This window comes from Loxodonta africana, chromosome 8 (genome assembly GCF_030014295.1).
Source record: "Loxodonta africana isolate mLoxAfr1 chromosome 8, mLoxAfr1.hap2, whole genome shotgun sequence".
In the NCBI taxonomy this organism is placed as follows: domain Eukaryota; kingdom Metazoa; phylum Chordata; class Mammalia; order Proboscidea; family Elephantidae; genus Loxodonta; species Loxodonta africana.
Genome location: NC_087349.1, coordinates 91,506,171 through 91,519,896, shown reverse-complemented (window position 1 = coordinate 91,519,896; position 13,726 = coordinate 91,506,171).

The window sequence follows — 13,726 nt, the reverse complement described above, 5'->3', positions numbered from 1 at the left end:
TTAGTCAAATTGTATATGCTTTGAATATAGTTGTATTTTATGTTTTAATTCTCTAGATCAATAATGTCTCATTCTTTTTTATGTTAGCTCAGTCCTGTCACTAGTCTTTGTTCTTTTCCCCTCCAGTTCTTCCTCTTTGCCTTTGCCTTTGTGATTACTTCTAAAAGGAACCCTAAGCATGTCACGGAAACTCTGGCGGCATAGTGGCTAAGGGCTACAGCTGCTAACCAAAAAGTTGGCAATTCGAATCCACCAGGCGCTCCTTGGAAACCTTATGGGGCAGGTCTACTCTGTCATTTAGGGTCGCTATGGGTCGGAATCAACTCGATGGCAAAGGGTTAAGCTTGCCACACCCTTCAGTAAGTTTGCATGGCCTTTAACAGAATTTCCCAATTGTTTTTTCTTAGAAAACTAGGTCTGCAACATAATAATAATAGCTAATATTTGTTGGGAGTCCCTGGGTGTTACAAATGGTTAGCACACTGAACTACAGACTGAAAGGTTACAGGCTCCTCAGAAGAAAGACCTAGCGATATACTTCTAAAAAACCAGCCATTGAAAACTCTGTAGAGCACGGTTCTACTCTGACACACATGGGGTCACCATGAGTCAGAATCTACTCAACGGCAACTGGTAGCAGGAATATTTGTTGAGGACTAATTATGTGGCAGGTAGTATTCTAAGTTATCTCATGTAATTCATTAATCAATCCAACGAGATAGGCTCTGTGAGTATTCCCATTTTACAGACCCAGAATTCAAGGCACTAAAATGTTAATGTGCCCAAAGTCACACAACTACCAAGTGAATGTGGTGGCCAGAATGTAAGTCTGGGGGCAGAGGGAGATTTACTATAGCTTCTGTAAAGCATCAGGACCCTTCACTTGAATGGGTTCTTGACAAGCCCTGCAAAGAGGCCCTAGCATTGTGTTCTCATGGTCATATTTATGAAAGTTCTTTTCTTCTCTCTCTCTTTTTTTTTTTTTGGAGAGAGAGGTAAAATTTGCATATACTGACAGACACAAATCTTTGGTGTCCAATTCAATGGATTTTGACGAAGGAATACCCTTGTGTAACCCCTCATCCCAATCAAGATATGGAACATTTCCTTCACCCCACAAAGTTCTCCTGTGTCTCTTCCGTGTCACCCCAACCCTCACAACCAAACAACCACTATTCTGATTTGTTCGTCTATACTGGACTGTCATATAAATGGAATAATATAGTGTGTTCTCTATATCCGACTTCTTTCACTAAGCATAGTGTCTGAGAGATTAATCCATGCTGTTAAATTAATCCGTGTGTTAGTAATTCATCCTTTCTATTGCTTAGTAGTATTCCATTGTACGAATATACCACAACTTGTTAATTTGTTTACTGGTTGATGGACATTTGGGTTGTTTTTGGTTTGGGCTATTAAGAATAAAACAACCGTCAACATTCTTGTACAACTCTTTGTGGAAATATGTTTTTACTTCTTTTGGGTAAATACCTAGGACTAGAATTGCTAGACCAAAAAAATTTTTAAAAACCCAGTTACCGCAGAGTTGATTCCAACTCTTGGAGACTCCACGTGTGTCAGAGTCAACTGTGCTCCATAGGGTTTTCAATGGCTGATCTTTCAGAACTAGATTGCCAGGGCTTTCTTCTAAGGCACCTCTGGGTGGACTTGAATATTCAACCTTTCACTTAGCAGCCAAGCACTTAACTGTTTGCAACACTCAGGAATGGAGTTGCTAGGTGTCTTAGTATGGTTTCTCTAGAAGAACAAAACCAGTGAAGCATATATATGAATATATAGAGAGAGATTTACTTCAAGGCAATGGCTCACACAAATGTGGGGCTGGCAAATTCCAAATATGTGGGTCAGGCAGCAGGCTGAAGGCTTCTAATGGCTCACATGGTTGCAGGAGTTGACGAACCCAAAATCTGTAGGTCACTTGGCCGGCTGAAGGGTTTTGTTAACTCACATCCCAAGAACCAGGGGTCAGGTGATGAGATGCGTGCAGGAAAGAGGGAGAGAGAGAGAGCTTTGCTAAAACATCTGTTTATGTACTAGAGGCAGGACCCACTCCCAAGGAAACTCCCTTTCAGCAGATAGGCTGCTTACATCATATCACAAAATGGAAGATAATTACAAGCCACTGAGAATCATAGCTTGCTCGAGTTGACACATAACATTAATCATCACACTGTGTCAAAGGGTAGGTGTGTATATAGTTTTATTAGAAATTGCCACAACTTTTTCCAATGTGGTGTACTATTTTATGTTCTCAGGAAGAATATACGAGTGTCATAGTTGCTCCACATCCTTGTTGACATTTGATATTACCAGTCCTTTACATTGGAGAAGATTTTTGTTTGTCTGTTTCTGCCAGTGTCTTGTCTTCTTAGCTTGAATAAGCTTCCTCCTTCCCACCAAATTGTCAAGGACAGAGCCCCACTAAGAGTGACTGACCCACCTTCCGTCTGTAGAAGAGGAGTAAGGGGCTTAGATGCCTTAGATCAGAGCCCATAACGGTCTTAGAGGACTCCCCTGTGGTCAGTCTCCAGGGGCAGAGTCTCTTCTGCTTGGAACTCTTTAGCTCAGAGGCTAGTTGCTGCGCCGAATGCTGAGCCTATTCACTGCTCCATCGCTGGCCTCTCTTTGCCTTGGTGTGGTTTGTGGACAACAGACTTTAGCTATGCTAATAGATGTAGTGGTATCTCCTTGTGGTTTTAAGTTGCATTTCCCTGATTCTTAATGGGGCTGAGCATGTTTTCATGTGCTTAGTGTCCATCTGTATATCTTATTTTGTGAGGTTTCTGTTCAATTTTTTTGTCCATTTTTTTTTTTTTTTTTATCGCATTGTTTGCTTTTTAACACAGAGTTGTAGTTTTCTAAATTCTAGAGGGAGGGTCCTGGTGATGGAGGACAGGAGAAGAGGATGGATAAAGTGAGAGGCAGAAGCTATATGACATTAAGGAGTTCCCTTCTGTTGGCTTCTGTTTTTCTGTGAAGAAGTAGGTGAAGTCACCGGTTTTATGTGAGGCAGAAGTTTGCAGGGCTGTAATTTTTAGGAAGATAGAGAGTTTAGAAGAGCCTGATGTGAGCTGTCATGGATTGAATTATGTCCCCCCAAAAATGTGTGTATCAGTTGGGCTGGGCCATCATTCCCTTTATTATGTGATTTTCTTGTATGTTGTAAATCCTGCCTCTATGTTAATGAAGGAGGATGGGTGGCAGTTGTGTTAGTGAGGCAGGACTCAACCTACAGGATTGGATTGTGTCTTGTGGCAATCTCTTGAGATTGAAAAGATAGAAGCAAGCAGAAAGACAGTGGGACCTAATACTACCAAGAAAACAGTGCTGGGAGCAGAGCTCATCCTTTGGACCCAGGTTCCTGCATGAAGAAGCTCCAAGTCTGGGGGAAGACTGAAGAGAAGGCCGACAGAGACAGAAAGCCTTCCCCTGGTACATACTGCACTCATGACATACTCTTCTTTAACTCCACTATGCAATATCAACCCAATTTCCTCTTGGTAATCAAGATCAATGACACCAGCCAATGTGATAACTTCCTTCTTTGCTTGTTGATCCAGAGGCATAAGGAGCCCAAAGTGGCCAGGTGGCATTCTTAGCTTCCAGTTCAATGGAATCAGTGATGTGTCTCCAGGTGGGAGCATTCCTCTGGAGCTGACAACCTGAATTCTGACTTTTAGCCTACTTTAGTGTGAAGAAATAAATTTCTCTTTGTTAAAGCCATCCACTTGTGGTATTTCTGTTGTAGCAGCACTAGATGACTAAGACATGGCCTGGATTGTGTCCCCCAAAAGATATGTTCATGTTCTAACCTCTGGTGCCTGTGAATGTGACCTTTTTGGAAATAAGGTCTTTGCGAATATAATCATGTTAAGATGAAGACATACCTGATTAGGGTGGGTCCTAATCCAGCAACTGATCTCCTTATAAGGAAAGGGAAACTTGGACACGGACACACACAGGAAGGAACACCATTTGAAGACATAGGCACACAGAGAGAAGATGGCCATGTGACGATAGAGGCAGAAATCGAAGTGATGTAGCTACAAGCAAAGGGACACCAAGGATTACCAACAACCACCAGAAGGTAGGAGGAAGAAGGGAAAGATTCTCTCCTAAAGCCTTCAGTGGGAGCATGGCCCTACTGACACCTTGATTTTGGACTTTTAGCCTCCAGAACTGTGAGAGAACACACTTCTATTGTTTTAAGCCACCCAATTTGTGGTAATTTGTTACGGCAGTCCTAGGAAACTGATAACAGAATCCTTGTGAAGAACAACAGAGAAAACATTGCTGGGGAGCTGGGGAAGGGCTTCTGGCCTGTAATAGACCTTCTCCTCTAACCCTCCTCTAACCCTCTTAAACAAGGCTTTACCCCTGTCTGGCTTTGCTTTCCTCATCTAAACGAGGAGGCCTATACTTGCTGATATTCTAGCCCCTTCCTGCTCTTATTATAGGTTTGCGAACTGGTAACTCAGGGAAACAAAATGCTTGAGAAATGAAAGGAGAGGTTGGAAGCAGCTTCATATCATCCCTCTTACAACAACCCCATTGCCATCAAGTCAATTCCAACTCATAGTGACCCTATAGTACAGAGTAGAACTGCCCCATAGGAAAGAGCAGAGCAGCTGGTGGATTCAAACTGCCAACCTTTTGGTTAGCAGCCAAACTCTTAACCATTACGCCACCAGGGTCTTATAACAAAGATCAAGAAAAACAAGTAAATTGAATATAGATGACACCTTCGGATCCCTAAGCATCAAAGACAAGGCTGAAGAACTGGACTGAGTGCTTGGAAGGAGAGACAAAACAAAAACAGTGGGCACAGAGAATTAAGGTTCATTGGCACACTGCCAGCTAAGCCTGTACAGTGCAGCCATACTGAGACAAAGCAAGAGAATTCTCAGTTGAAACCCCCGTCACCTAGTACAGGCAAGCAAGCACCCATACTATAGTGATTTCCCCAGTTCCAGAATGCATAACTGGGATAGATATACTCAGCAACTGGCGAACTCCCAAATTGGATCTCTGACAAGTGGAGTAAGGGTTATTATGGTAGGAAAAGCCATGTGAAAGCCATCAGAACTGCCCCTACCCAGGAAAATAGTAAACCAAAAGCAATACAACATTCCTAGAGGAATTGCAGAGATTATTGCCACCATCAAGAGTCTGAAGGATGCAGGGGTGGTGATTCCCACCACATCCCCATTCAACTTGCAAAAACAGATGGATTTTGGAGAATCACAGTGGACTCTCAAAAACTTAACCAGGGGGTGACTCCAATTGCAGCTGCAATTCCAGGTGTGGTTCCATTGCTTGAACAAATTAATACATCTGGTACCTGGTATGCAGGTATTGATCTGGCTAATGCCTTTTTCTCCATACCTGTTTTGAAGGACCACCACCTGAAGCAGTTTGCTTTCAGCTGACAAGGCCAACAATACACATTCATGTCCAGCCTCTGAGGTATGGAATGGCCTTCTAAAGACCCAATTATGGTGCCAGCTAGGTGACAATACCTTGCGAGGTTGGGGCAATGTTCTCCAGGAGGCTGTATATGCTCTAAACCAGCATCCAATATATGGTGCTCTTTCTCCCATAGCCAGGATTCATGGGTCCAGGAATAAAGGGGTAGAAATGGGAGTGGCATCACTCACTATTATTCCTATTGACCCAGTTAAAAATTTTTGCTTTCTGTGCCTGTGACCTTATACTCTGCAGATCTTGAGGTCTTAGTTCCAAGAGGAGGAATGCTCCCACCTGGAGACACATCACTGATTCCATTGAACTGGAAGCTAAGAATGCCACCTGGCCACTTTGGGCTCCTTATGCCTCTGGATCAACAAGCAAAGAAGAAAGTTATCACATTGGCTGGTGTCATTGATCTTGATTACCAAGAGGAAATTGGATTGATATTGCATAATGCAGTTAAAGAAGAGTATGTCTGGGTGCAGTATGTACCTTAGGGCATCTTTCAGGGCAACCACCCTGCCTTGTGATTACAGTCAATGGAAAACTACAGCGATCCAGTTCCAACTTGACTACTAATGGCCCAGACCCTTCAGGATTGAAGGTTTGGGTCACCCCACCAGGCAAAAAACCACAACCAGCTGACATGCTCTTGCTGAGGGCAAAGGGAATACAGAACGGGTGGTGGAAGAAGGTGGTTCTAAATACCAGTTACAACCATGTGACCAGTTGCAAAAACGAGGACTGTAGTTGTTATGAGTATTCCTGTGTTGCACGTGCGTTCATTGTATCCCGTTAAGTGCAAATATGACTTCATAATTATCTTTATTCAGAGATTATGTATGGTTTAAGGAGATATGTACAGGTGCCAACTTGACAAGGGGTGGACTGTGATCCTTAAGGTTGTGCATCAACTTAGCTGGGCCATGATTCTTAGTGGTTTGGCGTTGTGATGTAGTTTGGTAGTCGTATGATGATGCAATTTGATATAATTTGAACACCGCCACAATGGGATCTGCTGCGAGTAGCCAATCAGTTGAAAGAGAATTTCCCTGAGGTTGTGGCCTGCATCCAATATAGGTGGACCTTTTGGTAAGGCTCATGGGCTTTTGCTCTGAATGCTGCAGCTGGCTCCTGTTTGTCTGACCTCTGGTTCTTGGGACTTGAGCTAGCAGCTTACCTGCTGTCTTGCCTGCTGATCTTAGGATTCCTCAGTCTTCACAGCCTATGAACAAGAGCCCCGCTTTCTGACCTGCCAATCTTGGGTTCACCAGCCCCTGTAACTACGTGAATCGGGTCCCACAAACTTGGGATGTTCCAGCCTCTACAACCACTTTAGCCATTTCCTTGATATAAATCTCTCTATATAGATATGTATACCTTTTACTGGTTTTGCTTCTCTAGAGGACTCAGCCTAAGACATTCACTTCCCACTCATGATCATAGCCCCATGGCACTCATCACTTCCCCACCCCCTAAGCCAGGAGCCCATGGCCTGAAGATGCCCACTCCTTTGCTCAGCCACTCGCACCAGAGGCCTACAGATCTGTAGTGCCTTTTACTGCCTCTGGTCCCCCATGCTGGGGCCTTGAGGGCTGGATGTACCTTACTCCCTCCAGCCACCAGTGCCAGGGGCCTGAGGGCTGGTGGTGCCACACACTCCCTTCAGCCACCTGCACTGGGGACCTGAAGACTGCAGGTGACTCCTACCCCCTCCAGCCACCCAAGCAGAGGGCCTGAGGGCTGGCAGTGCCTTCCACTTCATTCAGCCACCCACACTGGGGACCTGAGAGCTGGTGGTGCCCCCTAATCCCTCCAGCCACCAATGCCAGGGGCCTGAGGACTGGTGGTGTTGCCTATGGCCCATAGCCACCTGCACTGGGGGCCCAAGGTCCAGTTACACAACCTCTCCCATGATGTGTTCTAATGGACAGAGACACACTTTCCAGCCAGACACCCATGGACAGGTGACATCCACCTTGCCACGCCCTCCACATTGTCCACCCCCCCCCATGCAACCAGAGTCTCGTGCCCACTCTGAACACCTTCAGGCAGCACCGCTTGCTTGGGACCATCAGAGGGAGATTCTGCACCACCCATCTGGTGACAAATGACCCAGGCACCCCTGAACCTGACTGTCCAGAAATTGGCAAAGTGCACACACAACACCCAACACAGCTACCAGGGAGAACACTCCTGCACATACAGCCAGTTGAGTAGCTGGACAGATACATCAGCTCACCAGAAACACATACATCCTTAGCAGCACAGCAAGACCGGTGAAGAGGGATCTGTACTCACACACGCAGTCATTGCTCCACCCACCTGGAGACAGGAGGTGAGAGCTTCAATGTGGCCAGATACGCAACCAGAATAGCACACATGCCCAGCCTACTCAGATATATCAAAACAAAACAAAAATTCAGGACACAGCAAACAAACACACAGTAAATAAAAATAATAACTTCTTGATTCCACTGAGACAACAGACAATATCCAATCTCATAAAGAAGCAGGACAGAATGGGTCCTGCCAGTGACCAAACAAACAAAAAAAAGAACTAGAAAACCTTCTGGAGGAAGAAATGGCAAGGGAACTACCTGATAAATAATTCAAAAGACTAATATACAGGACTCTTGATGAGATCAAGGAAAACACAGACAAAATCAAGGAAAGCATAGACAAAATCAAGGAAAACACAGACAAATCAATAGAAGAATTCAGGAAAATGATACAAGAACAAAATGACAAAATAAATAGGCAATTAGAAAGCAAAAATAGCAACTAGAAATCCAAAAGATTTACAATGAAATCTCAGAAATAGGCAAGTCTATAGAAAGACATAGGAGCCAAATTGAAACAATGGAAGACAAAATCAGCGAAATCGAAGGCAAATACCTTGATGCCAATTTGTATGAGGAAATATCAGAAAAAAAGAAAGAAGAAAAATGAAGAAAGCCTAAGAATTATGTGGGACACTGTTAAGATGAAAAACTTGTATGTGATTGGATTTCCAGAATGCAGGCAGGGGGAACAAGGGAAAACAGAGAGAATTGTCAAAGATTTGCTCGCAGAAAACTTCCCTAATATCATGAAAGATGAGAAGGTGTTCATCCAAGAAACTCAACAAACCCCATACAGGATAGGTCCCAAAAGAAAGTCTCCAAGACATATCATAATCAAACTTGCCAAAACCAAAGACGAAGAAAGAATCCTGAGAGCGGTTAGAGAAAAACTAATCAAACCCATTGCGGTTGAGTCGATCCGACTCATAGCAACCCTATAGAACAGAGTAGAACTGCCCCACACGGTTTCTAAGGAGTGTGTGCTGGATTCAAATGGCCAAGGTCTTGGTTAGCAGCTGTAGCTTTTAACCACTACTTTTTTTCCACCAGGGTTTCCTCCTACAAAGGGGAAAAAATAAGGCTAAGGCCTGATTACTGAACAGAAACCATGCAAGCAAGAAGGCAGTGGGATGACATATACAAAACACAGAAAGAAAAAAAATTGCCAACCAAGAATTACATATCCAGCAAAACTGTCTCTCAAATACGATGGCAAAATTATGACATTTTTAAATAAATGAAAATTAAGGGAATTTGTAAAAACCAGACCAAACTTAGAAGAAGTATTAAAGGGATTCCTTTGGATAGAGAATCAACTATATCGGATAACAACCTGGGATTAGGATACAAAACAGATAAGCCAGATGCCTACTCAGATAGAGAATGCCCCAAAATAAAACAAAGCTAAAAGACTGAAAACAGGGAACCAGAGACTTCAATGTGTAAATGATGACAATGTCAAAACAAAAAAGAGGGAATAAACAGTGTAATTATAGAACTTTCATATGGAGAGAAAGTCAAGATGATATCAAGAAATAAAAGACTGATTTACACTTAGGAAGATAAAGGTAAATTTCAAGGCAACCACAAAGAAAGTTAACAAACCTACCCATCAAAATACAAAAGATGAAAACCATAAAGACTCAGTGAATACAAAATGAACAATAATGAAAGAAATGAAAAAATCTACAAACAAAAACTCAGCACAGTAAATTAAGCAAAACAAAGTAACCATCAACACCACAAAAAAATTACAACAAAATGACAGCAATAAACTCATAAGAAGAACTCATACTTGTCAATAATTACACTGAGTGTAAATGGTTTAAATGTACCAATAAAGAGATAGAGTGGCAGAATAATTAAAAAAAACAAAACAAAACATGATCCCTCTATATGCTGCCTACAAGAGTCTACCTTAGACACAAAGACAAAAACAAACTAAAACTTAAAGCACAGAAAAAATATCAAGCAAACAATAACAAAAAAAAAAGCAGGAGAGGCAATATTAATCTCTGATAAAATAGACTTTGAAGCAAAATCCACCATAAAAGATAAGAAAGGACGTTATATAATGATTAAAGCTTCAATCCACCAGGAGGACATAACCATAATAAATATATATGCACCCAATTGCAGGGCTCCAAAATACATAAGACAAACTCTAACAACATTAAAAAGAGAAATAGACAGTTTCACAATAACAGTAGGAGATGTCAACGTGCCACTTTCGGGGAAGGACAGAGTATCTAGAAAGAAACTCAAGAAAGATACAGAAGATTTAAATGCCACAATTGACCAACTCAACCTCAACAGAACTGTCCACCCAACAGCAGCAACGTATCCATTCTTTTCCAATGCACATGGAACATTCTCCAAAATAGAATGTTTTAGGCCACAAGCAACCCTCAACAAAATCAAAACATCAAAATAATACAAAGCATTTTTTCTGATCACAATGTCAGAAAACTAGAAATCAATAATAGAAATAGCAAAGGAAAAAAAAAATCAAATACATGGAAACTGAATAACATCTTGCTTAAAAACCACTGGGTAATAGAAGAAATCAAAGAGGGAATCAAAAAACTCCTAGAATCAAATGAGAATGAAAACAATCTTACCAAAACCTTTGGGACACAGCAAAAACAGTGCTTAGAGGTCAACTGATAGCAATAAATGTATCCATCGAAAAAGAAGAAAGGGCCAAAATCAGGGCATTAACCCTACAATTCTGACAAATAGAAAGAGAGCAGCAAAAGAACCCCAAGTCACTAGAAGAAAGGAAATAATAAAAATTAAAGCAGAAATAAGTGAAATAGAGAACAGAAAAACAATAGAATCAACAAGACCAAAAGTTGGTTCTTTGAAAGGATTGACAAAATTGACAAACCATAGGCCAAATCGGCAAAAGAAAAGCAAGAGAGGAAGAAATAACCTGAATAAGAATTGAAATGGGTGATATCACAAGAGAACCAACTAAAATAAAAATGAACCTAACAGAGTACTATGAAAAATTGTACTCCAACAAATTTGAAAACTTCAAGGAAATGAACAAATTTCTAAAAACACACCACCTACCTAAAATAACACAAACTGAGGTAGAAAAACTAAATAGGCACATACTAAAAGAGAAATTGAAGAGGTAATTAAAAAAAACATATACGCTGGCCCAGACAGCTTCACTGCAGCATTCTACCAAACTTTCAGAGAAGAGCTCACACCAATACTATTCAAAATATTTCAGAACATAGAAAAGGAAGGAATACTCCTGAATTCATTCTATGAAGCCAGCATAACCGTGATACCAAAGCCATGCAAGAACACCACAAAAAAAAGAAAATTACAGACCAATATTCCTCATGAATACAAACCAAAAAATTCTCAACAAAATCCTAGCCAATAGAATCCAACAGCATATCAAAAAGATAATACATCATGACAAGCTGGGATTCATACCAGGTATGCAAGAATGGTTCGACATTAGAAAAACAATCAGCATAATCCACCACACAAACAAAACAAAGAACAAGAATCTCATGATCATCTCAACAAATGCAGAAAGGCATTTGATAAAGTACAACACCCATTCTTGATAAAAACTGTCAGGAAAACGGGAATAGAAAGGAAATTCCTCAATATAATTATGGACATATGTACAAAACCAACAGTCACATTATTCTCAATGGAAAGAGACTGAAAATATATCCCTTGAGAACAGGAACCAGACAGGGATGCCCTTTATTACCACTCTTGTTCAACATTGTACTGGAAGTCCTAGCTAAAGCAATAAGGCAAGAAAAGGAAATAAAGGGCATTCAAAGCAATCTGTATTTGCAGATCATATGATCCTACTCAAAGATTCCACAAGAAAACTACTGAAACTAAAAGGATTCAGCAAAATAGAAGGATACAAGATCAACATACAAAAGTCTGTTAGATTTCTCCACACCAACAAAGATAACTTCAAAAATGAAATCAGAAAAATAATACCATCTACAATAGCCCCCCCCAAAAATGAAATACTTAGGAATAAATGTAACCAGAGACGTAAGAGACCTTTACAAAGAAAACTACAAAACACTACTGCAAGAAATCAAAACAGACATACATAAATGGAAAAATATACCATAGGAAGACTCAACATTGTAAAAATGTCAATAGTACCCAAAGCGATCAACAGATACAGTGCAATCCCGATTCAAATTCCAACAGTATTCTTTGACAAGACGGAAAAACTAATCACCAACTTTACGTGGAAATGAAAGAGGCCCTGGATAAACAAAGCATTACTAAAGAAGGGGAACAAAGTAGGAGGCCTCACACGTCCTATACAGCTATTGTAGTCAAAGTAGCCTGGACTGGTACAATGACAGACACATAGACCAATGGAACAGAATTGAGAACCCAGATGCGGCTTATCTTTTACAAGGGACCAAAGCCCATTAAATGGGGAAAAGACAGTCTCTTCAACAAATAGCGCTGGCAAAAGTGGATGTCCCTCTGTAAAAAATGAAATAGAACCCATACCTCGGACCATACACAAAAACTAACTTAAAGTGGATCAAAGACCTAGATATAAAACCTAAAACTAAAGATCATGGAAGAAAAATTAGGGACAATGCTATGGACCCTAACTTATGGCATAAATAGAATACCAAACATAACTAATAATGCACAAAAAGCAGAAGATGAACAGATAAATCGGGCTTCCTAAAAATTAAACACGCTTATCAAAAGGCTTCTCCAAAAGAGTAAAAAGATAACCTACAGACTGGGAAAAAAATTTTGGCTACAACATATCTGACAAGGGTCCAATCTCTAAAACCTATAGAAAACTTCAAAACCTTAATAACAAAAAGACAAGCAATACAATTTAAAAAATTGGCAGAGGATATGAACACTCGCCAAAGAAAACATTAAGATATCTAACAAAAACACGAAGAAATGCTTACAATCATTAGCCATTAAAAACCCATTGCCGTCAAGCCAAATCTGACTCATAGCGACCCTATAGGACAGAGAGAATTGCCCCATAGGGCTTCCAAGGAGCAGCTGGTGGATTCGAACTGCTGACCTTTTGACTAGCAGCTGAGCACTTAACCACTGCACCACCAGGGTTCCCATTAGCCATTAAGAACCAAAAACCAAACCCACTGCTGTCGAGTCAATTCTGACTCATAGCGACCCTATAAACAGAGTAGAGCTGCCCCATAGAGTTTTCAAGGAGCTCCTGGCAGATTCAAACTGCTGACCTTTTGGTTAGCAGCTGTAGCACTTAACCACTACACCACCAGGGTTTCCCATTAGCCATTAAAATTTAGGGAGATGCAAATCAAAATTACAATAATATGCCATTTCATCCCGAAATTACCGGCATTAATCAAAAAAATCAGAATACAACGAATGTTGAAGAGGTTGTGAAGAAATTGGAACTCTTATACACACTAGTGGGAATGTAAACTGGTACAACCACTCTAGGAATTGGTATGCCGCTTCCTTAAAAAGCTACAAATGGAAATACCACATGACAAAGCAATCCTCCTAGGTATATACCCTAAAGAAATAAGAGCTGTGACATGAATAGACATATGTACACCCATGTTCATTGCAGCATTATTCACAATAGCAAAGTGATGGAAACAACCTAAGTGCCCATTAACAGATGAATGGATTAACAAACTGTGGTACATACACACGATGAAATACTATGCAATGATAAAGGATAATAACAAATCCATGAAATATCTCACAACACGGATAAATTTGGAGGACATTATGCTGAGTGAAATAAGTCAATCACAAAAGGACAAATGTTGCATGAGACCACTGTTATAAAGAAACAAGAGGTTTACACATGTAAAGGAAAAAAAAAAATTCTTTGTTGGTTACCA